The 25,410-nt window shown below is 30.9% G+C and overlaps 1 protein-coding gene across 1 annotated transcript in view; it reads left to right on the forward strand.

Annotated features, from left to right (window-relative positions):
- The window catches only part of LOC148274777 (uncharacterized), a 78,361-nt gene that overhangs the window by 17,912 nt on the left and 35,039 nt on the right, over nucleotides 1-25,410 (forward strand). The window lies entirely within an intron of this gene.

A 25,410-nucleotide genomic window follows, 5' to 3' on the forward strand; every position in this document is an offset into this window, starting at 1 on the left:
CTAATTGTCCTCATGGATAATGGAAGTAGATTGTACACTTTAACCGAGTAGTAGGCCAATCCTCTTTGACCGAAGGTTGTATTTATTTTTTTATTTTTTTGCAGCATCAAGGTGGAGTATCTAGTAACTCTTGTATTTGTAACGAAGGGTAGATAATAATGTTAACGTGCGTATAGTAACAAAGCTTTTACATAAAGTTGTTTTATAGATTTTACATTAAGATTTTAAAATATATCGAGGGAGCTAGTTCTGATTGGGACTCTTTGGGATAATTTTTATGAAAGCTTTTTGTGCAATTATTATTTGCTTGATCAGTGTGTCATTTGCACATCCCCATCCCCATCACACACAACATTCCAAAACGACACAAGGACAATCGAGACAAATAAATCAATGAATGAAATTATACAATAAACTAATAGGGATCATAATACAAGATACTCTAATAGGGATCTGATACTAAGTGAAGGGATCAACACTGTTCTGGCATCGAGACAACACTATAACGTAGGCAAAAAGGTCCATAACCTTTTGCCAGAATCGTGGAAAGACGGGAGTGTTGTCAAGTTACGGAAGGTGTTGACCTCGCTCTTTCATGACATTGGTCGTAGGGAGTCAGAAAAGTTGATGCATGCCACGGATTGGAGAACCTTACTGGATGTCAAAAATAAAATATAAAAAATAATTAATAATTAATAAAATATATATTTATAGATGACAACCATGAAGTTTTGCATAAATAAATTGTCTATGTTTTTATGAATGTATGTACGTGTGTGTGTATGTACATGTGTATATATGTGTATATTTATATATATGTGTGTATATATGTGTATGTCTGTATGTATATGAATCAAAATGTGTATCCGAATAAGTTAATATTTTGTTTGTCTGTGCTCTCTATTAATTTGTTAACAATTATAATATATTAAAATGTAATTGCCCAGCTTGGAACGGGGTATGTACCCTTGTTAGCTGGGCAAAGTGAACACGGAATTTTATTTTGATAAAGAGTGTGAATTAATAAATAAATAAATAAAATAAATAAAAAAATAAACTACCAGACAAAACTAAACAAAAGACTCAGACAAACTTTTCAAAAGGTGTAAAAAATATTATTAACAGCAGAGTATGAATAAAAAATAATATATATATAAATATTTTTAAATCACTCAAATATTTTAATCACTCAAATGTGCATATTTCCCGTATGAAAAAAAAAAAAATTAACTACAGTAGAACTCGTTTTATCCGAACTCTAGATTTTTAAATATTCAGAAAAAAACAAGAAGTCTAATTACAAATAGTCTATTTTTTTTTAAACCACTGAACTTCATCATTCTAATTATTTTATCTCTAATACGAACTAACGCACACGTGTGTGGCGGGTGTATGCATGTGTGTGAAATGGAAAATCCTCTTTATACTAGTTCCGGTCTATATGATTCCTAATCACACAACTGAGATCATAAATCTCATGTACTGACACACTAAAGGCCCATTTCACACGCATCGTTCAAATCCACACGGCACGGTAAAATTAGGGTGGGTCGATACCAACTTATTTGTTAATTAATTTTTTGTTTTTTTTTTTCTCGTGTTAAAAGTCGTTAAAAAACTCGCAGTTAAAAGTTTTGCATAATAGAATCGAGTGGAGATTAGTCGGCCTCGTGGTGCACTGGTTAGTAGTGATCGGCCGGAACCGAAAACTGAAGTTCGGCTTCTGTTCTAGTTTCGGCCAAAACCGAAACCCACTCGTATTTTATTATGTCAAAATTTTAACAATATTTTGATTTTGTCCAAATTTTTGTAGACACGGACTGGATTCAACTCCCTGGGGCGCTGTAAATGTTTACATATTACAAAAGAAACGGAGAACATTTTAGAGAAGGTAATAAAGAAGTCTAGGCATCTACAGGGCTTATTTTTTTATTTTATTATTTATTAAGGAAAAACAACAGTTGTTATATTAGAATACGAAATATAAAAAATAGTACATACATCCAGTTAATGTTTTTCATAAATATAACGAGAGAACATGTTACACAGTAAAGAGAAAAAAAATATATTATATAAGACGTGAGAAAAAAAAAGAGCTCGTAAGAAGGTTAAGGGATGAGGAAATAGAGTGGAGGGGTGGAGGAGAGGGATTTTCATAATATAGTTAACCAATTCAAAATTTTGATATTTTAATAAAATAAACATAATTAAAGGAACATAAAACTTATGAGGTCATAAGCCCTCTAGATGCTTCTCTTTTGCTTCTTCTCTGTCAGTTCTGCCGATTGGTGCGTTGACGGTAAGTAAACCGAAAATCTTCCACCACTATCTTATCATCGGTCGATTCATATGAAACAGTGACGCGGTTCAAAGTAGTTCGTTTTTATGAAAATATTTTTTCAATAAACTTTACCGTATAATTTAATACGGGTAAACGTCGTTTTGCGCCGGTTCGATTTACGCCGATTTACAATTGGGCCGGTTGGTGCCGGCGTGGGATTCCCCGGTTCGGCCGACACCAGACGACAGTGGGCGCCGCAATTCTTATAGCAGACACACTTTTACACGTTATTTTATTCTATTACGGTGTACGCGAGCAGCCTATTATGTGTGTGGAATTGTTTTCGAGTTAGTTTTCGTTTCGTTTAAAAAAAAAATAAAAAGGTATGATTACATTTTTTATTTTATTATTATTAAAATTAAAAGAATATTAAAATATTTGTAGTTTATGCTATGATTCAGCAAGAAAGGAAGCAACAATCAAAGCAAATGAAATTGGATGCTTTTTTCAAAAAAGTGTGAGAATTTAATTTAGTACCGACGAACTGGCGAGTTAGTATTTATCACAATAAATACATTATTTATATCAAGAGATTATTATTTATTTTGTAAACGAAATTAAACTGTATTTATTAGGCACATTTAAAAAAAAAATATTTATAATCATCATTCCCTTTTCGCACCTAATGGTGCATAGGGCACTGCATTGGCACACCAATCGCAGCGTATCTTGATCATTTTTGTTACATGAAGGTAAGATGATCAGTCTTACGCCTCAGGTACCAGTCCAGGGACTATGAAATATTACTTAGTGTGAAAACAGCCTTTTAAATAAATATTTCATATCAACCATGTCTGGAAGCAAACCCGAGACCTCTTGCATAGTAGGCAAACGCGCTTAGCATCACGTTACGAGGCCGGAATTTAATTTAATTTTAAATAAACATGTTAGACTGTTCTTAGAATCTTGACACAAATCTTACCTTTTATTTTTTTGAGAGATTTTTTTGAAAAATATATGTAAATCAAAAAACGTAGTACTTTATATAATTGGTACACATATTATTTATATTTTTATGTATTTCATTGCTTTATATTTGTTTTATTATATATTATACTATATTATTTATGTTTTAGTAACATGTATTCTTGGCACATATATATACTTTATATTTGTATAATAACGATTTTTAATTTCTTACATTTGATTAGCTAGGCATTTATAATGAAGTAGTTTTAGTTTTTATTTCTTATGTTATTGTTTTATTAGTTTAGGACTACTTATTTATTTATTTATTTTACATAAACGGCATAAATTGCCTTTAACATACTCGTATATTAAAAATAAATATGAATAAAAAAAATACATATATTAAAACATAACAAAAAATTATAAAATTGCATAACTATAACAATAGTAACAAGTAGGTAAATACACATAAGCAACCAAAAATATTAACGAAATAAATACATAAATATGAAAAAACAAAAAAAGGAAAAACATTTTTAAATATAAAGAAAAGTGTAAGAATAATATTGCGAGAGAAAAAAAGAAAAAGTCCAGAACCAAATATATCAGCCTTGTCCTCATACTGATTGCCATATCTATGGAGCCTAGGGATAGGCGAGTGCATCTGATAGTTGGTTCTAGAACTTGCAGAACAAAAAGGAGATCTGCGGCGGGCATGTCGACCAGGTACACGGAAACACACCAACTCCAGCAAATCTGGACAGTCCATTAATGAATTGATCACCTTAAAAAGTAATATTAGGTCAGTTAGGATTCTTCTATCAGAAAGTCTTAAAAGATTTGCTGAAGACAACAATAGATTATAATTAAATAAAGCAGCTGGAATATGAAGTTTAAAATTAATATATTTTAGAAAATTCTCACTTACTTTCCTACTTATGATCTAAAGATAGAAAATCTCCATCTTAGAACAGGCTGTGCCATGTTAGATTGAGACTATCATAAACAGAGAACACTCCGTTTTCATTTTATATTAATTGGTTTTATATAGGTTCCCTGTTATTAAGTACGTATGTTATTTTTTTTGCAATAAATTGCATAAATAAATAAATATTTATCTTCCATTTTATTTGTGTTCATTTTACCTCGATTTTTTTTAAAACGACGTTTACCTTTACTCTATTTTTTTACCGCGCTAAAGATAACATTTTTATATCCAGAAACAAAAACCAATTTCATATTTTGAAATATAAAACTAATGCTTGCCAAAATTCTTATATATGTAGAACTTGCAATCTGTATAACAATAAATTTAACCATATTGATATTAATAATATAACATGCAACAATTTTAGAAAAGTAATTGAAAATCAATTTATGTTTCACTAATTTTTTTTATTTTTTATTTTTTAAAAAATATGTTTTTTAATATTCTCTTATATAATATCTTATTTAACCGAAATACCTACCTGTGCAGTTAGATTGTGTATGGATGTGTACATGTACATGTGTATGTGAGTTTGATATTTGGTTAATTATTATAAACACTTTATTTTATTTTAGTTTTTGAGTTTTTTATTTTATTTTTATAATTATTATTTTCTTCAATTAAGTTGTTCTTCTTATAAGGCTCAATAATTATCGCAAATGTTATACTCGCTGCATATGTATGTATACTTATTATTATGTTATCCGCACTGTAAAATGTACATACATATCTAAATTTAATATCTATTCTTAACTTCTTATTAGTAATATTTATCTTTTAGCTTACGAGAAGGCCTGTAATTGGATCTTAATATATAATTTAACCTACACTGTAATTAATAAATATTGTAATCTGTTGGCTTTCCAAAATAAAATAAAATAATAATAATAATAATAATAATATCCAATTTTCCGCAGGGCTTAAGTTCCTAATTTTTACACGAATTTTTCAAAGTATGTATTTTTTTAAAAATATCTCAATTACTAAATGTGAGTCACTTCTCACGCGATGTTCACAATGATCACGAATACATACTAATATTATGACTGCATACAGAATACACAAAGCCTCATGAGGTCATCGGAGGATTGGTATTTTGATGATTTCAGCCTATTATTTGGAGGACAGATGATTCCCGCGTCCACGCGGTGTGAACAATACAATGAAGAAGTGCAGCCCTTCGGGAAATTGAAATTGGATATGAAAATAGTTTTCTTACGCGCGGTAAAAATTTGAGCGTTAAATTGTACTTCAGTTTCTTGAAAATGTATGGAAAAAAAAATATTTTAGTAAAAACGAACTACTTCGAATGACGTCACTTGTTCTTCCGAATCAAGTTATGATTAAACGTTGTGATAGATTTCTGATTTACGGAAGTCAATTCACCAATCAACAGAAACGATTTGGTGATTCCAATAGCGCGGACAGCGGTATTCCAAAAATCATTTCTATATAACGGACCTAAACTATAAAACCTGATATCGTGTTTTTGGAAATCTGAAAACCAACAGTACTGAAAAAAAAAAAAAATTGGTTGACAGACATTGTAAGTAAGGAATCGGAGAATTTATTGAGGATAGTAATCTAAATATTATGCTACCCCATTGAATAATTTATAAATTTATTGTATTTTTGCATGTGCATATATATTGTGTATGTATGTGTGTATATATATTTTTATTTTATTTTATTCAGAAAACATACAGTCATACAAAATAAGTATTAAAAATAACAATTTTTTAACAAAAAGACCAATTAAGTTTTCATAAATTAAAAAGATATAAACATTAAATGTGACAAAAAAATAAAAAATAAATAAGAATTTTAAGTGAGAAAAGAATAATTGTTGACATTTGCGTTTTCCATGAAGGTAATAAATTAAAATAAATAATAATACCGAATGTACACTCCGAGCCATCCACGCACACACATGAACGCACATATAAAACATACACAAACATATACATTACATGCGGCACATATATATATACCCCATTACGAAATTTTCTGTACAAATGCAACGTGCAGTTAAAAATGTCTACATCAATACTAAGTCCGTTATAATTTCTACAGGTACGAACATATGTATATGTATGTAAATGTGTGTATATATGTATGTATGTGTATATGTATGTATGTAGTATGTATGCTATATATTTATATATTTGATTGTATTTTTACATTTAATTTAAGCTTTACTTTTTTATTATTTTCTACTCTTTTGGGCTATAACTGTTTTTCTATTTCTTTAATATTATTTTTATTTATAGGAAACATATTCGAAAACCATATTTGCCGCAATAAATCGGTTTCTTAGAACAGGCATTTGCCCATATGGGAACCGATTGCAACATTAGGCACACTAATATTTCTGGCTTGCCGACCCTTCATATACTGAGCCTATTCCTAGTACAAGCAGAATTTGCCAGAGTGTTTTTTGTGCCATTTTTGTAACAATGTATGATAAACTAATAAATAAATAAAATAAATAAATAAAACTTACCGAAGAGAACTTGTGACGTCTTACGCGGAATAATTTCAAAATTACATTTTAAAAATCATCGCTGTCTATACTTAATAATTAATCATTTTTTTGGCGTGGTTAATTGTAACATTATTAATTATTATACATTAACTAAAAATATATAAATAAAAAAAATACCCAATTTCTTTTTTTTTAAATTTATTTACAATTTTAAAAAACCCGTTAGGGTTACATTAGAAATTTTATATTGTCTAATCATTTTATGTCTCGTCTAGTCTAGTTAGTTCAGTCATCATCATCAGTCATTTATTCTACTTGTGAAAGATACGGTAGCCTATTCACTATGACGATATAATTGAAGATAAATTATCCAGAGCGATAACGATACACCTTCGACTCCGTATCTTCTATAGACCTGTTAGAAGTCTAAGCATTTACAGGGCTAATGACCTGTCTTTGATTGGTTGGAAGAAATTATTATTATTTTATTTTTTTATTTAACTTTTTGTATATAATGTTATTTGTACATTGGCGGGCTAATTGCCAAATGGCAATTTCTTCCAACCAACCAATAAAATAAAAGTTTTATTTTTATAATTCAAGTTACAGAACATATTAGGAAAAAAAAATATTAAAAAGCATATAAAAATATAAATAAACGCATTTGTTTATAAATCAAAACTATTACTCAATGGGAAAAAGGAAAAAAGAGGAAAGAGGAAAAAGGAAAGGAGGAGAGATTAAGGAAGAGAAAGGAGATGTTTCTTCAGACGTGATTTAAACAGAGATAATGTAGTAACACCTTTGATGGTAGATGGGAGATGATTCCACAGTTGAGCCGCATGGACACTATATGAGTTAGAGAAGAAAGAGGAATTGTGGATGGGTATTAAGAGAGTGCCTTGAGAATTAAAACGAAGAGGTAAACCATAAACTAATAAGCGTTGAAATTTTTCACGCAGTTATATAGGAGCGTTAGGACTATGAAGTACATTGAACAGAAGTGAGAGGGAGTGATAGTCTCTCCGCTGTCTAATTTTGAGCCATTTCAGTTGCCTACGATAATCAGAAATGTGGTCATATTTCCTAAGATCAAAAATGTACCTTATGCTTGTATTCTGAAGTCGTACAAGTTTATCGAGTTGCTCACAGCTGCCATTTGGATATCAAATAAGAATTGAAAATAAAATATGATTGCCGTCAAAAAATGAAAAGTTCTTTGATGCATCGAGCTGTACAACGTATACATCATAACTGCCTTTGTTTTGAAGTAATGCATCATACCACACACCTGTGGTCCGCATGTGTCGGGAATATATTTGACAGGCGCCGTGGCGCAGTTGGTTGGACGGCTATCTGTGAAACTGGCGTCGCGGGTTCGCTTCCCGACAGTGGAGAAAAAAATCCAAGAACGATTTTTTCTCAATTGGTCTGGGTGTTGTGGTGTATTTTTCATTACCTCCTTCCATATCCCCTCTATCCCACCTGCTGACAAGCCTCAAAATAGAGGCTTAGCGGGTTATTCCTTTTAAAAATATATAAATATATATATATAATATATACTGCCGAAATTACAAAATTCTATTTTTTTACGATTCTCTCCCAAAACATAAAAAACAAGCAAACCATCACGCCGTTTCCCCAGAGGTAGGCAGATAGGATAGAACCTCGTATCACTGTGTCTTTGCATACAAACCTCGCTCCCTCTACTTTCACACATCTTCTCATACCCTCCCAACATTTGCGAATAATCTCTTAGTAATAAATCTTAGTCAATAGTCTTAATAATAAGTACACACGTTCAACTTATTTTTTATTGTATTGGATACTGTATATTTTTAGTTTTTTACTAATTTGATTTTTTAGCATCCTCATAACTTTTTAATATGTTTTTTTTTTATTTAAAAAAATATGCATTTTGTTTACTATATACTTATACATTTTTTTTATTACATCTTTTACTTTACTTTTTATTTATTTATTTATTCACACTCTTTATCAAAATACAATTCCATATTCACTTTGCCCAGCTAACAAGGGTACATACCCCGTTCCAAGCTAGGCAATTACATTTTTATATATTATAATATTTAACAAATTAATATACAGCACAGACAAACAAAATATACACTTATTCGGATACACATTTTGATTCATATACATACAGACATACACACATATACACACATGTATATATAAATATACACATATATACACATGTACATACACACACACGTACATACACCCATGCGCATACACATACATACATTCATAAAAGCATAGACAATTTTACTATGTTTTTTTTTCTCTTGCTACTCGGTATTTTACTGTGTTTTTTTAAATATGCTTTTTGCTATACACACATAGAGGAGGTAATTTGCTAATTATTAGATCTGACTTTCCCTAGCTAAAATTTTATAGTTTGGGAGATATGTAAATTTTTATCCTTTATTGAAATTTTTCCAAAATTTGACCTTTAAGCATTCCCAGCTTTAATTTTTTTTCATTATTTTAGTATGTTTTTGTTATTTCTTGGTAGTTATAAACATTTTTAATCAAAATACGTCGGATTTTCCCTCAAACTAGGGTTCAAAAATAAGATATCATGCTTTAAAAAAAATACTTTAAAAAATACTTAACGATAAAATTCAACCTTAAATATAAAAAAAAACTACGGCGTTTCATTAATTTATTCAAATTTGAGTTGGTTCTCTAGTTTGCCACCTTTTTTTAAAGCGTATTATCTTATTTTTTAACCCTAGTGTAAAGGAATTTACGACGTATTTTAATCACAAATGTTTATGACTACCAACAACTAATAAAAATATACTAAAATAATAAAAAAAACTTAACGTTTTAAATGCTTTAAGGTCAAATTTGGAAAAATCTCAATAAAGTATAAAAATTGACATATCTCCTAAACTGTAAAATATTTGCTAAGGAAAGTAAGGTCCACTAATTAGCGAATGACCTCCTCTATATGCGAATTTGCCATGACAGGTTCAGTTCCAGTCACCTGTATAAACCTGCTTATTTTTGTTTTTTAACAATGTTAAAGCCCTCAGACTGAGAGCGGTAAGAATATACAAATAAAATAAAATGAAATGCTTGCTTTGTCATTTTCCATAGATAAGAAGAACCCATTCATTATTGAGGCATTCCTGTGTTAAAGTAAGGTTCCTAAGTCAAGTCAAGTCAAAAGAAATTCCTCTATTATGAATGCATTGTTTATGGTCGCCTCGTATGACATCATGCTTAGAAATTTTAATGACTTTTGTACGCCATAATTCAAATCTTAACGGTGTTCAACTGGCCATACTGTATTTATTTTTTGATATTTTGGGCATTGGTACCATTAGGTCAATGCCGACGGCACTACACTTGCGTTTGAAATGTGCAAAACTTTAGAGTTTTTTTTTTTCAATTTCTAAAAATAGAAAATTAGAACATAAAAATATTGACCTTAAATTTAAGGGGATATGCGGGGTCAGGAAAATTTGATAAATAGGTATTTGAACATAGTTTTTCTGTCACTGTCTCGCAGATGCCTCCCCAATATTGTGCGAGAAAGACAACTGCACATCGGACTTTTTATGCCTAACTAAAAACGAAAAAATCGAAGTGTCTTTGTCCCGTTTTCCGCACCTCAAAATGTAAAAATCGGCGATAGCCTGAAGCTCTGAAAGATGCATAAAACATCTGGGAGTAATCATTGACTGTCAACTTAAATGGACTAATCATCTTGAAGTAATCATTAATAAACTGAGATATTTAACCTATGTGTTCATTGTGTTCAAACGGTTAAGTATTTACGCCCAGCTTAGTACTGTTAAAATGGTATATTATGCACTTGTATAGTCATCGCTTTCCTATGAAATAATTGGATGGGGGGGAGCTTTTAACAACCATATTAAACCATTAGAAACTGTTCAAAAATTTATCTCAACAATAATGCTTCCCAAAAATCGCATTTTCCCTGTCTCCAATCATTCCAATAAGCTAAACTTTAAAAAATATATATTTTTAAGAACCAAAATGTATTTACAAGTAATTCAAATAGATCAAGTCAACGAAGGAATCGGTGCCAGAAATACCACATTGTAAAACGAGGCTAGCACAGAGACATGCATATTTTATAGGCCGAATTTTTTTAAATTCTTTTTTTACTGATAATATTTCATTGATCCTAAACTTTCAAAATTTTCCTTCTTTTAAAAAAGACGCACTATCCAGGATTCAAACTAAAGATATCAACTCATTTTTTGTATGATATGTTTTGTTGCCTTTTTATAATAAGGATTATTTATGTTTTTTTTTATATTTCCTTTTTTTTTTTTTTAAAAAAAAAATAAAAAAAGATAAATATTTGAGTTCTTATTATTTACTCAAATATTTAAACTTTCAGACCATTTCCTAAAAGTTGTAAATAACTTGTGCTGGAAAAATGGAAATAGAGTTGTGGTAAAGTGGGATTTGAGCCTCGGACCTTTGGTATGTCCCTAAATGAGTTTTTTTTTTAAAAACTCCTTGGGAATATTGTAAATAATTATGTATAATATGTTTTCAATTTAATACGCAACTATTATGGGGAGCAGGATATCAAAATGACATAAACAGACTACAAAGACAACAAAATAAAATATTAAAGTTAGTATATGACCTTCCCTATTTAACTGCAACTAGAGAACTTTTTAAACAAACTAAGCAATTAAATATAACTGAACTCTTTCAACTAGAATCATTAAAATTTATCCATAAATTAGCCACTAATGTAATTGTAGACGAAGAACTAAAACTAGTAAAAAATTGTAGTCAACATGGACATAATACGAGAATATCAGACAAATACCATATACAACTTTCTAAAACAAGACAAGGACAATCAAGACTAATGAACCAGGGACTGAAATTATACAAGAAATTACCAGACAAAACTAAACAAAAGACTCTGATAGTAAGATGTAAAAAATATTATCTTGAACAACAGAGTATAAATGAAAAATGTATATATTATTTTATGTAATATGAATGTAATAATCCGTAAGGGTTTATAAATAAATTTTCAAATAAAAAAAATAAAAAATAAAAAAAAATTTAAAAAATTTAAAAAATTTAAAAAATTTAAAAAAAGGCCATAGTTACAAAATTTTAAAAAAATAATGAAGGAATTGACTCAGACCCGTGAAAAATAACTATTGTGCAAAATATACATACCAGGAAAAAAATCTGTGTATAAGCAAAGCAATGAATAACGGGGACAAGAGGGGAAAAAAATAAAAAAATATATCAGAGTAACTACCTAAGGATATTTTCATATTAGTGTAGATTTCTGACTATAGTAGTACCTATTGATTTAGCTAGGCGCGCCTACAAACTGGTGTTTTCATTGTACAGGTATTCTCCACCTGTGACGGTCGGCAGGTGCGACTTTATGCTGTGGATTTAATAGTCAGGCTACAGGAGTGCCACTCTACGTAATTTATCCGCTGTTTTTTTAAGCGTAATTCAAGATACCAAACCATGACGCCGCGATAGAACCCCATGCCATATAATTGGATGGGGGGAGCTTTTAACCAACATATTAAACCATTAGAAACTGTTCAAAAATTTATCTTAAAAATAAAGCTTTACAAAAATCACACTTTTCCCTCTTTACAATCGTTCCAAGAAGCTAAACTTTTGGAAATAAGACAAATATATTGTTTTTAGCAATATTTTGAGTTTGTCCAAATTTTTGTAGACAAGGACTGGATTCAACTCCCTGGGGAGCTGTTTTTATAAACATATTACAACAGAGATGAAGAACATTTAAGAGAAGGTAATATAGAAGTGTAGGCATCTACAGGGCTTATGACCTCAGGCGTTGCCTAGTATGTAGGTGAAATCATTCAATGAGATGACTCTCACCCGCATAAATAAAGGTTTCAGCTCTTTAACTTCACAAACATCAACAGATGAAAGAATTGAAGGAATATAGATGTTCAGATATGGGCAGAATGGTGAATGTTACACAGTGTGTAAAGTGGCCACTAAAACCAGCCATTGATAGGTCATAAGCCCCGTAGCTGCCTACACTTCTATATTACCTTCTCTTAAATGTTCTTCATCTCTGTTGCAATATGTTTATATTGTTTTTAGTGTTTAAAATATATATTGAAGAACCAAAATGTATTTACAAGTAATTCAAATAGATCAAGTCAAAGACGGAATCGTGTGCTAGAAATACCACATTGTAAAACGAGGCTAGCACAGATATATGCATATTTTATAGGCCCAAAAAAAAAATATTTTTTAACTGATAATATTTCATTGAACCCAAACTTTCAAAATTTTCCTTCTTTTAAAAAACATGCACTATCCTGGATTCAAACTAAAATATGAACTCTTTTTTTCGACGATATATTTTGTTGCCCTTTAAAAAAATTAGGAATATTTTAATGTTTTTTTTAATATTTTTTTATTTCGTTTTTTTTTATTTTTATATAAAAAATAAATATTTGCGTACTTATGATTTACCCAAATATTTAATTTTGAGGGCCATTTTCAACGAGTTTTAAATAAGTCACTATTAGAAAATGGAATCATGTTGGGGTGGAGTGGGATTCGAACCACAGACCTTTGGTGCGTGAGTCCGAGACACTAGCCACAGGACCACAGCCCGATTAATTACTATAAATCAAAAAAGTACCTTTTAATCTATTACAAATTTATTTTCTTTTCTCTATGTTATATTACACAAAAATATTATGCCTGTCTATTTATTACAGGAGCAACAATTCATTGACATTTCTCGTATACCCACGAACAGGCTTTGCCTTTGTGGATTTTTTTGTCTGCTATTTTTACTGTTAATTTGTATATTACAACAGAGATGAAGAACATTTAAGAGAAGTTCATCTCTGTTGTAATATGTTAATATAAACAGCTCCCCAGGGAGTTGAATCCAGTCCTTGTCTACAAAAATTTGGACAAACTCAAAATGTTGTTGGTAAATTACCTGGTCCATGAAGAAGTACAGAAATTGAAAAAAATAATATGTACTGGCGTTGCCTAGTATGTAGGTGAAATAATTCAATTTGATGAATCTCACCCGCATAAATAAAGGTTTCAGCTCTTTAACTTCACAAACATCAACAGATGAAAGAATCGAAGGAATATAGATGGTGAATGTTACGCAGTGTGTAAAGTGGCCACTTAAACCAGCCATTGACAGGTCATAAGCCCTGTAGATGCCTGGACTTCTATATTACCTTCTCTTAAATGTTTTTCATCTCTGTTGTAGTATGTTAATATAAACAGCTCCCCAGGGAGTTGAATCCAGTCCTTGTCTACAAAAATTGGGACAAACTCAAAATATTGTTTTTAATTTGTATTTCATTGCTCTGTAATTATCCTTTTTTTTTAATAATCTGTTTTGCCTCATGTTTATTGCAAAAAAAAACAACAAAAAATAATAATAAATAAAATAATAACATGTCTTTGCATAATTGCATACAGATCTTGCATCTTTTATTTGTTTTTTTTTTAATTATAAATTAATAATAAAATTAATGTGACCTCACCTGGGGTGCCGAAGACACTTAACAATATTTTTTTTGAAATATTTTTACATCTGAGCATAAATAAAGAAGACTTAAATGCAGAGATAATTAACAAAATGTCCAGACCGTTTTAAAAACAACGTAGTTAAGTTTATATTTAATTTATGTACACCTATATTATTTATATAATAAAACGTACTCAAATGCCCCCCAAAATTGAAATGTTTGAGTAAATCATAGGAACGTATTTTTGATATATTTTTTAAATTTTCATCTCGGTTGAGATTAAGTTTATCTACAAAATTTTGGACTCACTTAAAATATTACTACTATTATCACGGCATTTCCCCGTAGGGGTAGGCAGAGTAACACACCTCTATCCTGGCATATATTCCTAGCTTCTTCCACATTTATACATGCCCTTCGGTTCTGTCTGCTTTTGACATGACCGGACTTAAGATTTTGGTTTATCTGATCATGCCACGTCTTCCTTGGTCGTCCTCGTCTCATGTTACCGTTCATTTTTGTCGTATATATACTTGTTTTATCATTCTTTCGTCGTCCATTAGTTCTGCGTGACCCAACCATCTCAGAGACCCTTTCTTAATTTTGACAATTATACTTGACTCGGATTTACACTCTCGCCTGATTTCATCATTCGTAACCCTGTCATACATTGATTTCTCACACATTCGTCTAAGATATCGCATTTCAACCGCGTTCACTCGGCTTTCATCCTTCCTCTGCCAGTTCCATGTTTCACTTCCATACATAAGTGTTCGGACTAAAACTCCGTTGTGCGCTGCCAGTTTAGCTTCTAGCCACAACAGGGCCGAATTACAGTGGTGAATTACAACACGGAACACCCGGGCTTGAGTTTTTTTTTTTTTTTTTTGTGTTCTCACCGGGAATTGTACCCGGAACCTTCCGTGCGTGAGTCGAATGTCTTAACCATTACGCCACGGAGGTCGCTATGTTTGTTTGTAAATTTCGTATTACTTTATAGTATGCTCCTTATTCATTGTTGCGGTTAAAGGTGGCTCTACACGCTGGCCAATACGTTGGCTAGTACGCTGGCGCGCGTATTGGCAACGAAATCGCTTAACACTTTGTATTCCGGAGCCGTGTAAACACGTGATTATATAACCACGCGTTGTGTCCCGGTCCCGTGTTTTCACGTGGTTTACCAGCTGTCTAAAAAAGTGCATTTTATTGACATCTAGTGACTTTTTATTATATAAATAAAACACGAGTGATACTTTAATCCACAAATTTGGAATATCCAGTGACCGGTTTCATCGCTTTCGCGACATCTTCGAGACTGGTATATTTATTAAAAAGTTGAATGTATTTATACAGAACAGAGGTAAGGATACATAATTCAAAGTTATATTTATTATATTTTTACAAACTCATTAAAATAACATTATATCCATTCATTAGTTAACCCATAGAAAATTTGTCGATAATGATCCTTAAGATAAAAATAACTTTATTTAATTTACTTACATATAACTTTGAATTATGTATCCTTACCTCTGTTCTGTATAAATACATTCAACTTTTTAATAAATATACCAGTCTCGAAGATGTCGCGAAAGCGATGAAACCGGTCACTGGATATTCCAAATTTGTGGATTAAAGTATCACTCGTGTTTTATTTATATAATAAATTACAATGAACTTCCATCAAGAATTTTCACTTACAAACTTAAATGTTCTAGTGACTTTTATAAGTACTTTTTACTGCTGGTTAACTGCGTGAAAACACGGGACCGGAACACAACCCGTGGTTATTATAATTACGGGTTTACACGGCTCCGGGATACAAAGCACAAAAAAGGAGTGAGACCCTGTATATGTGCGAACATTGCAATGTGGCTCTCCATAAAGGCCAATGTTGGCAAAACTAACATATAAAAATAACTAATTAAATTGTATTAAATAAACATGAGAAGTTTCAATCGATTTAACCCAGTATTTTCATAATTATGACACTTTAAGAAACCCTTCAGAAAGCATGAAATGTCACAGAAAGTGGCCGGGCACAGGGTAAATTCTATTTGTATTCGGCCGGTACTCAAAGTGTTAACAGTCCACACCCTGGCAAATATCTGTCAGTGCGGGCAGATTATTGAAAGACGTTTTATTCTGTTTTTGATTGTTTTTTTTATTTTATTTGATGACGTAAGCGTTTCAAATTATATCATGCTTTCTAAAGCTGAAAAATTATTGTATTTAATTTCTCTATTTGTGCACGACGTATTTACGATATTATTCGTGGAAACGGAATATTTTTTTAATTTTTATTGTTTCATGGTTAAAGCAGTAAAATGCTACGACTTTCTTATTGTGTCTCATGTTTGCAATATTTGCAGGTAAACTGGGACAACAAAAAAAAAAAAAAAATTGAAGGATATTAATATGTCCACATATGTGGTATGCTTCTGTAACCTGAAACATAGACTCGAATTTGTGTTAAAATTTGAAAGCGTAATATTAAATATATAAAAAGATATAGTCAGTTGAAGTTGAAAACTCTCTCATGTTGTATGCTTTTACGGTACTAAAAGTTTTTTTTATTTTATTGAATTTTTTTGTTTTTTTAATCAATAAACATAAAAATAAAATAGAGTCTTAAAAAAATAAAGCATAATTACATATCAATGAAATATATATTAATAGAAAGATAGTAAACAAAAAATCCCACAAAGGCATGGCCTGTTCGTAGATATACAAGAAAATGTTAATGAATTTTTGCTCCTACAATAAATAATGGACTGTTATAATATTTTTGTAAAACATAAGAAAGAAAAAATAAAATATTCTGTAAAAGATAATACGGTATTTTTTTTTATTTTTATAGTAATTAAAAAAGGAAATTAAATTTTTTTAAAAAACACAAAAATATTCCTTATTATTAAAGGGCAACAAAATAAATCATAGAAAAATAGAGTTCATATCTTTAGTTTGAATTCAGGATAGTGCATGTTTTTTAAAAGAAGGACAATTTTAAAAGTTTGGAATCGATGAAAAAAAATCAGTAAAAAAAGAATTAAATTTTTTTGGGCCTATAAAATATGCATGTCTCTGTGCGAGCCTCGTTTTACAATGTGGTATTTCTAACACACGATTCCTTCTTTGGTTTGATCTATTTGAATTACTTGTAAATAAATTTTGGTTGTTAAATATATATTTTAAACATTGAAAACAGTATATTTGTCTTAGATCTAAAAGTTTAGCTTCTTGGAACAATTGGAAAGAGGGAAAAGTGCGATTTTTGTGAAGCATTATTTTTAATATAAATTTTTGAACAGTTTCTAGAGGTTTAATATGATTGTTGTAAGTTCCCCCCCCATACAATTATTCCATAGGAAAGCAATGACTGTACAAGTGCACAATATACTATTTTAATCGTATTTAGCTGGGCGTAAATACTTACGTAAGTTTTTTGAACACATAGGTTAAATATCTTAGTTTATTAACAATTACTTCAAGATGATTAGTCCATTTAAGTTGACAGTCAATGATTACTCTCAGGTATTTTATGCACCTTTCAGACTTCATGTTTTCGCAGTTATTACATATGTCAAGATGACAATATTTATTATGAAACATTACATTAAGGGAAGAAGAAGGGGGAGATGATTTTGAGTTGTAAAATGGAATAAACAGTGTTTTATTACAATTTAGCGAGAGAAGATTTCGATCTAACCACTCCTTGATAATAGTTATACATATATTGGCTTTTTTGAAAGTATTATCCCAGGTATCACTTTTTACAATTATTGCAGTATCATCTTATTATTATTAAATTAAATCCACGTGGTCAGTACAATCACCCTTTTCTAATTTCTCAGTATTGACGTGTGTTGAAAAACCGATAACAACAGACAGATCCGGCGTATTTGCCAGCGCGTGTGCCAGCTCTGCCAGCCAGCGTGTAGAGGCGCTTTAACAGACGCCCAGTGACATCACTGCCAACCCGACCGTCCCAACATCATGACAAGCCCTCCCGCGCACGCTCCGTTAGCGATCCCAACACATCGCATGTCCCACACTCCACCAAATATCACCTGCCGTGTTGTATTGTTGTGTGTTATTGTTTTACAAGGGCACACCTGTCCATAAAATAGTCAATTCATGTCTAAAGTCCGGTTTATATGGATCAGGGCTTCGATTGCAATGAGAGGTGAACTGAGTTATCACGGAGAATTTTTTGTATACGGATTGAAAATGAAGCTACCTAAGTAGGAAAAAAACTTTTTTTTTTCTTTAAAAAACCATTTATTTCTCAACATAGTCTCCTTTTACTTCGACACACTTAGTAAGACGATATTCCAACTTTTTTATACCATCTGAATAATACGATTTCGGGAACCTCTCAAAATACGCGTTAGTTTCGGTAATCACTTCTTCGTTTGAGCTGAATCTTTTTCCTGCGAGCCATTTTTTCAAGTTTGGAAACAGGAAAACGTCACTAGGAGCTAAATCTGGACTATAAGGTGGATGATCAACCAATTCAAAGTGTATTTCACTAGTTTTAGCATCGTATCTAATGCTGTGTGAACCGGTGCGTTGTCTTGAAGAAAGAGCACTTTTTCCTTCTTTAAATGTGGTCGTTGTTTCTTGATTGCATCATTCAATTGATCCAATAATGCACGATAATACTTTCCTGTGATTGTGGATCCTTTTTCAAGATAATCGATGAGCAATATTCCGAGTGCATCCTAAAATACAGTGGCCATAACCTTGCCAGCCGATTTTATTGCCTTTGCCTTCTTCGGAGCACTTCCACCAGCTTTGCCCATTGTTTCGATTGATATTCCTTCAATTCTTTATATAGATATAGATATTCAAATATAGGCAGAATGGTGAATGTTACACAGTGTGTAAAGTGGCCACTTAAACCAGCCATTGACAGGTCATAAGTCTTGTAGATGCCTAGACTTCTATATTACCTTTTCTGAAATTTTCTTTATCTCTGTTGTAATATGTTAATATATACAGCTCCCCAGGGAGTTGAAACCAGTCCTTGTCTACAAAAATTTGGACAAACTCAAAATATTGTTTATGTATGTAAATAAATAAATTAATAAATCGCCGTTATTAGTCTCGCAAAAACTCGACAATAGCTTGACAGATTTAAGCGCGATTTTTTGCAAAATTTTCTAATTTACATCCTCAAAGTTAACAAATAATAACATCATTAATATGTTGAATGGAAAAAAGTTAGAAGCAGAAAAACACATATCGTGGGCATACAAGAGAAATTGACCAAGTGACAAAATCAATCATGTTCAGGGGAGCCATTTTAGTGTTTTTCTAGAGTTCAATTGCTTCTCAAAGATCAGATTTTTCAAGTAGGTGGTTGCTAATTTTACATTATAAGGACGGTACTTTTATCTTTAATGTAAAGTATAAACATATTTAAAAAACATGATGACTTTTACATAATAACATCTTTAATATGTTGAGTGGAAAAAAAGTTAGAAGCAGAAAAACACATATCGTGGGCATACACGAGAAATTGACCAAGTGACAAAATCAATCATGTTCCGGGGAGCCATTTTAGTGTTTTTCTAGAGTTCAATTGCTTCTCAAAGATCAGATTTTTCAAGTAGGTGGTTGCTAATTTTACATTATAAGGACGGTACTTTTATCTTTAATGTAAAGTATAAACATATTTAAAAAACATGATGACTTTTACATAATAACATCTTTAATATGTTGAGTGGAAAAAAAGTTAGAAGCAGAAAAACACATATCGTGGGCATACACGAGAAATTGACCAAGTGACAAAATCAATCATGTTCAGGGGAGCCATTTTAGTGTTTTTCTAGAGTTCAATTGCTTCTCAAAGATCAGATTTTTCAAGTAGGTGGTTGCTAATTTTACATTATAAGGACGGTACTTTTATCTTTAATGTAAAGTATAAACATATTTAAAAAACACGATGACTTTTAAATAATTACATCTTTAATATGTTGAGTGGAAAAAAAGATAGAAGCAGAAAAACACATATCGTGGGCATACACGAGAAATTGACCAAGTGACAAAATCAATCATGTTCAGGGGAGCCATTTTAGTGTTTTTCTAGAGTTCAATTGCTTCTCAAAGATCAGATTTTTCAAGTAGGTGGTTGCTAATTTTACATTATAAGGACGGTACTTTTATCTTTAATGTAAAGTATAAACATATTTAAAAAACATGATGACTTTTACATAATTACATCTTTAATATGTTGAGTGGAAAAAAAGTTAGAAGCAGAAAAACACATATCGTGGGCATACACGAGAAATTGACCAAGTGACAAAATCAATCATGTTCCGGGGAGCCATTTTAGTGTTTTTCTAGAGTTCAATTGCTTCTCAAAGATCAGATTTTTCAAGTAGGTGGTTGCTAATTTTACATTATAAGGACGGTACTTTTATCTTTAATGTAAAGTATAAACATATTTAAAAAACATGATGACTTTTACAAAATAACATCTTTAATATGTTGAGTGGAAAAAAAGATAGAAGCAGAAAAACACATATCGTGGGCATACACGAGAAATTGACCAAGTGACAAAATCAATCATGTTCAGGGGAGCCATTTTAGTGTTTTTCTAGAGTTCAATTGCTTCTCAAAGATCAGATTTTTCAAGTAGGTGGTTGCTAATTTTACATTATAAGGACGGTACTTTTATCTTTAATGTAAAGTATAAACATATTTAAAAAACATGATGACTTTTACATAATAACATCTTTAATATGTTGAGTGGAAAAAAAGATAGAAGCAGAAAAACACATATCGTGGGCATACACGAGAAATTGACCAAGTGACAAAATCAATCATGTTCAGGGGAGCCATTTTAGTGTTTTTCTAGAGTTCAATTGCTTCTCAAAGATCAGATTTTTCAAGTAGGTGGTTGCTAATTTTACATTATAAGGACGGTACTTTTATCTTTAATGTAAAGTATAAACATATTTAAAAAACACGATGACTTTTAAATAATTACATCTTTAATATGTTGAGTGGAAAAAAAGATAGAAGCAGAAAAACACATATCGTGGGCATACACGAGAAATTGACCAAGTGACAAAATCAATCATGTTCAGGGGAGCCATTTTAGTGTTTTTCTAGAGTTCAATTGCTTCTCAAAGATCAGATTTTTCAAGTAGGTGGTTGCTAATTTTACATTATAAGGACGGTACTTTTATCTTTAATGTAAAGTATAAACATATTTAAAAAACATGATGACTTTTACATAATAACATCTTTAATATGTTGAGTGGAAAAAAAGATAGAAGCAGAAAAACACATATCGTGGGCATACACGAGAAATTGACCAAGTGACAAAATCAATCATGTTCAGGGGAGCCATTTTAGTGTTTTTCTAGAGTTCAATTGCTTCTCAAAGATCAGATTTTTCAAGTAGGTGGTTGCTAATTTTACATTATAAGGACGGTACTTTTATCTTTAATGTAAAGTATAAACATATTTAAAAAACATGATGACTTTTACAAAATAACATCTTTAATATGTTGAGTGGAAAAAAAGATAGAAGCAGAAAAACACATATCGTGGGCATACACGAGAAATTGACCAAGTGACAAAATCAATCATGTTCAGGGGAGCCATTTTAGTGTTTTTCTAGAGTTCAATTGCTTCTCAAAGATCAGATTTTTCAAGTAGGTGGTTGCTAATTTTACATTATAAGGACGGTACTTTTATCTTTAATGTAAAGTATAAACATATTTAAAAAACATGATGACTTTTACATAATAACATCTTTAATATGTTGAGTGGAAAAAAAGATAGAAGCAGAAAAACACATATCGTGGGCATACACGAGAAATTGACCAAGTGACAAAATCAATCATGTTCAGGGGAGCCATTTTAGTGTTTTTCTAGAGTTCAATTGCTTCTCAAAGATCAGATTTTTCAAGTAGGTGGTTGCTAATTTTACATTATAAGGACGGTACTTTTATCTTTAATGTAAAGTATAAACATATTTAAAAAACACGATGACTTTTAAATAATTACATCTTTAATATGTTGAGTGGAAAAAAAGATAGAAGCAGAAAAACACATATCGTGGGCATACACGAGAAATTGACCAAGTGACAAAATCAATCATGTTCAGGGGAGCCATTTTAGTGTTTTTCTAGAGTTCAATTGCTTCTCAAAGATCAGATTTTTCAAGTAGGTGGTTGCTAATTTTACATTATAAGGACGGTACTTTTATCTTTAATGTAAAGTATAAACATATTTAAAAAACATGATGACTTTTACAAAATAACATCTTTAATATGTTGAGTGGAAAAAAAGATAGAAGCAGAAAAACACATATCGTGGGCATACACGAGAAATTGACCAAGTGACAAAATCAATCATGTTCAGGGGAGCCATTTTAGTGTTTTTCTAGAGTTCAATTGCTTCTCAAAGATCAGATTTTTCAAGTAGGTGGTTGCTAATTTTACATTATAAGGACGGTACTTTTATCTTTAATGTAAAGTATAAACATATTTAAAAAACATGATGACTTTTACAAAATAACATCTTTAATATGTTGAGTGGAAAAAAAGATAGAAGCAGAAAAACACATATCGTGGGCATACACGAGAAATTGACCAAGTGACAAAATCAATCATGTTCAGGGGAGCCATTTTAGTGTTTTTCTAGAGTTCAATTGCTTCTCAAAGATCAGATTTTTCAAGTAGGTGGTTGCTAATTTTACATTATAAGGACGGTACTTTTATCTTTAATGTAAAGTATAAACATATTTAAAAAACATGATGACTTTTACATAATAACATCTTTAATATGTTGAGTGGAAAAAAAGATAGAAGCAGAAAAACACATATCGTGGGCATACACGAGAAATTGACCAAGTGACAAAATCAATCATGTTCAGGGGAGCCATTTTAGTGTTTTTCTAGAGTTCAATTGCTTCTCAAAGATCAGATTTTTCAAGTAGGTGGTTGCTAATTTTACATTATAAGGACGGTACTTTTATCTTTAATGTAAAGTATAAACATATTTAAAAAACACGATGACTTTTAAATAATTACATCTTTAATATGTTGAGTGGAAACAAAGATAGAAGCAGAAAAACACATATCGTGGGCATACACGAGAAATTGACCAAGTGACAAAATCAATCATGTTCAGGGGAGCCATTTTAGTGTTTTTCTAGAGTTCAATTGCTTCTCAAAGATCAGATTTTTCAAGTAGGTGGTTGCTAATTTTACATTATAAGGACGGTACTTTTATCTTTAATGTAAAGTATAAACATATTTAAAAAACATGATGACTTTTACATAATAACATCTTTAATATGTTGAGTGGAAAAAAAGATAGAAGCAGAAAAACACATATCGTGGGCATACACGAGAAATTGACCAAGTGACAAAATCAATCATGTTCAGGGGAGCCATTTTAGTGTTTTTCTAGAGTTCAATTGCTTCTCAAAGATCAGATTTTTCAAGTAGGTGGTTGCTAATTTTACATTATAAGGACGGTACTTTTATCTTTAATGTAAAGTATAAACATATTTAAAAAACATGATGACTTTTACAAAATAACATCTTTAATATGTTGAGTGGAAAAAAAGATAGAAGCAGAAAAACACATATCGTGGGCATACACGAGAAATTGACCAAGTGACAAAATCAATCATGTTCAGGGGAGCCATTTTAGTGTTTTTCTAGAGTTCAATTGCTTCTCAAAGATCAGATTTTTCAAGTAGGTGGTTGCTAATTTTACATTATAAGGACGGTACTTTTATCTTTAATGTAAAGTATAAACATATTTAAAAAACATGATGACTTTTACATAATAACATCTTTAATATGTTGAGTGGAAAAAAAGATAGAAGCAGAAAAACACATATCGTGGGCATACACGAGAAATTGACCAAGTGACAAAATCAATCATGTTCAGGGGAGCCATTTTAGTGTTTTTCTAGAGTTCAATTGCTTCTCAAAGATCAGATTTTTCAAGTAGGTGGTTGCTAATTTTACATTATAAGGACGGTACTTTTATCTTTAATGTAAAGTATAAACATATTTAAAAAACACGATGACTTTTAAATAATTACATCTTTAATATGTTGAGTGGAAAAAAAGATAGAAGCAGAAAAACACATATCGTGGGCATACACGAGAAATTGACCAAGTGACAAAATCAATCATGTTCAGGGGAGCCATTTTAGTGTTTTTCTAGAGTTCAATTGCTTCTCAAAGATCAGATTTTTCAAGTAGGTGGTTGCTAATTTTACATTATAAGGACGGTACTTTTATCTTTAATGTAAAGTATAAACATATTTAAAAAACATGATGACTTTTACATAATAACATCTTTAATATGTTGAGTGGAAAAAAAGATAGAAGCAGAAAAACACATATCGTGGGCATACACGAGAAATTGACCAAGTGACAAAATCAATCATGTTCAGGGGAGCCATTTTAGTGTTTTTCTAGAGTTCAATTGCTTCTCAAAGATCAGATTTTTCAAGTAGGTGGTTGCTAATTTTACATTATAAGGACGGTACTTTTATCTTTAATGTAAAGTATAAACATATTTAAAAAACATGATGACTTTTACAAAATAACATCTTTAATATGTTGAGTGGAAAAAAAGATAGAAGCAGAAAAACACATATCGTGGGCATACACGAGAAATTGACCAAGTGACAAAATCAATCATGTTCAGGGGAGCCATTTTAGTGTTTTTCTAGAGTTCAATTGCTTCTCAAAGATCAGATTTTTCAAGTAGGTGGTTGCTAATTTTACATTATAAGGACGGTACTTTTATCTTTAATGTAAAGTATAAACATATTTAAAAAACATGATGACTTTTACATAATTACATCTTTAATATGTTGAGTGGAAAAAAAGTTAGAAGCAGAAAAACACATATCGTGGGCATACACGAGAAATTGACCAAGTGACAAAATCAATCATGTTCCGGGGAGCCATTTTAGTGTTTTTCTAGAGTTCAATTGCTTCTCAAAGATCAGATTTTTCAAGTAGGTGGTTGCTAATTTTACATTATAAGGACGGTACTTTTATCTTTAATGTAAAGTATAAACATATTTAAAAAACACGATGACTTTTAAATAATTACATCTTTAATATGTTGAGTGGAAAAAAAGATA

Source organism: Micrasema longulum, unplaced genomic scaffold, assembly GCF_059751315.1.
Source record: "Micrasema longulum isolate JH-2025_06_02 unplaced genomic scaffold, ASM5975131v1 h1tg001583l, whole genome shotgun sequence".
NCBI lineage: Eukaryota > Metazoa > Arthropoda > Insecta > Trichoptera > Brachycentridae > Micrasema > Micrasema longulum.